Here is a 2,659-nt window from a genome sequence, read left to right as displayed (position 1 = left end):
TTTTGACTAGATTGTCAAAGTTGACATGACATAATCTTCTATGCCATAACCATTCATCATCAAATTTTTCAAATAGACAAGAAACATCATCCATATCAAGGTAAAACAAATTACTCTTTGTTTGATCTCCTTTTCCTATCAGTTTACCATCATTGTCATAGATTTTTGCAGTTTTGTTTTCAAATTCCACTTTGCAACCTATATTGCCTAATTATGAGACACTCAGTAAATTGTAGTTTAATCCTTCAACATAGTATGCATTGTCACATGAAATTTGTTCTGTGAGCTTAATGGAACCTTTTCCTTTGATTTGACATGGAGCATCATTACCAAATCTAACACTATTTCCATCATACTGAGTAAAGTTAACAAACTTACTTTTGTCTCCTGTCATGTGATGTGAGCATCCACTGTCTATGATCCATCTGTCATTCTTGTTTATACATGTCACCAGTGTTGTGGCTTCTTCTTCATCAGATTGGTCCTTCATGGCTACATAAACAACTTCATCATCATTGTCATCAGAATTTTCTTCAACAATATAACACTTCTTACCTTTTTCTTTGCAATCTCTCTTGTCATCATCTCTTCTGTTCTTGTATTTGTTGCCTTCCTTGAAATCCTTTTTCTGTGGACATCTTGCAGCAATATGACCTGCTTCATTGCAATTGAAACAAATGATAGGCATCTTACCTTTGAATTTTCCTTTTCCCCTATCAAATCTTCTAGCGAGCAATGCTTCCAATTGTTCCACATCTTCCTCATCAGTGCTACTGTTAATAGATACATACTTCATTTTTCTTCCTATCCTTGATTTCACCTGTTCGGCATCTTTCAGTGATAACTTGGCCTTAAAAGCAGATTCAACATTTTTAGGTTTGTAGTTGTCAAAGTTAGATAACTCAAATGCAGTGAGTCTACCTATTATACCTTCAAAGCTTAGATTATTTCCTGGGATACATCTTAGCTCTTGTATTGTTGATACTCTAATAGCATAGATAGGGAGCAAGGTTCTTAAGAACTTACTATTAACATTATCTTCATCCAGTTGACCATTCAAGCATCTTATTCCACTTACCACTTCCTTTATTCTTGCACCATACTAAGCATCATTCTCATTTTCTTCCATTTTCATGTCATCAAATTTTCCTCTGAGACTTTCTCTTTTCGCTCTTTGTACATTCTGATCTCCTCCATAGATGTCTGATAGGGCTTTCCACATTTTGAATGCAGTGTCACATCCTTTGATATCATCAAATTCAGCATAGCTGAGTGCAGAGGCAATTTTCAACATTGTCTGGCTGTGTTCTTGTTTGTTTTTCATGTCTTCGGCAATAGGAGCACTTGTTGGATCTACATGTTCAGTGACAATTGAATTTTGGGCATAATCTCCTATGGATCCAAGATGTAGCTTCATCAAACTTTTCCATGCAACAAAGTTGTCTTTGTTGAGCTTGGGAACTTCTCTCTTTGGCATTTTGATCTTTTCTGCTAGTAGTCCCTTTAAACTGAATCAGCAGTCAGGCTCTGATACGAATTGTTAGAATTCTTTAGAATAACTAAGAGGGGGGGTGAATCAGTTATTCAAGGTCCAAATGCCCTATTGATACCTTTTTAATACTTTTTAATGAATCCATACCCTTTTCATCTGTTCAAACTTAAATCAGTCATATAAGCAAATTACTGTAAATCAACATGCAAAGATAAAACATTCAAGATCAACACATGACACAATGATTTATGTGGAAACCCAATTTGGGAAAAACCACCAGTAACATGATACTTGATTCTCACTCTTCTAAAGTGATGCCCTATTAAAGACTTACAACACACTGTTAAATGTGACCCTGTTAGAGGATTTCACCAAACTGTTAGGAATGGGCTTGGTTAAAGGTCTTTAGAACATTCACTTGGAATGTCACCCTGTTAAAGGATTTATCTAATGGTTGTTAAGCCAACCTAAGTCCATAGGATTTATCTTGTTGTTACAATTGCTAGAAAGTAACGATAATGGTCTTTTGATCTAATATAACTTACAACATACTTTGCAGATTTCAGATCACTCTTTCAGTTCAATCCTTATGCTTGGCTTCAATCACTTCAGCTCTGATTGCTTGTCTCCCTCTCAAGCTTTGTCTCCTTGAGTCTTATTACTCATTCTGCCAATGCAATCATTCTTGTGGTCATCTATTTAAACAAAGTTCATGTGCTTTCTTCTCCTTAGCACATTCTACAACACTTCATGCTTTTATGCTTGACCACGGCTCTCTCTCTCACTATCCCCTCTTTTCACACACACTTTTTCTTCATTAACTTATGTCTTCTTATATAGAAGTCTAATTTTCTTTTTTTTTCTCAATTCTCCCTCTCCAATTTTAGGGTTTCAAAATGGATTAGGTAGGATAAAATGTATCTACCCCATATCTTGTTCTCTTCAAGAAACTTTTCCAGTTGTATCTTAAAAATGTTTTACATGGTGTGTTGTGTCACCAACTCATCATTCTTATCTTTTTTTTAATTCATAGATTTCTAGATAACAACTTTGTCAGCTTAGATCTGACGAATCTTCATTTTTCAAAATAATGCAGCAACTCGGCATTATTGAGTTACTAGTGCTCGGCACCTCTATGTTACTTAGCACCTATACCTACTCGGCACT

Source organism: Cupressus sempervirens, chromosome 4 (assembly GCF_028749045.1).
Source record: "Cupressus sempervirens isolate cs-2001-9-10 chromosome 4, ASM2874904v1, whole genome shotgun sequence".
NCBI classification, from domain to species: domain Eukaryota; kingdom Viridiplantae; phylum Streptophyta; class Pinopsida; order Cupressales; family Cupressaceae; genus Cupressus; species Cupressus sempervirens.
Note: the sequence above shows the minus strand (reverse complement) of the source record.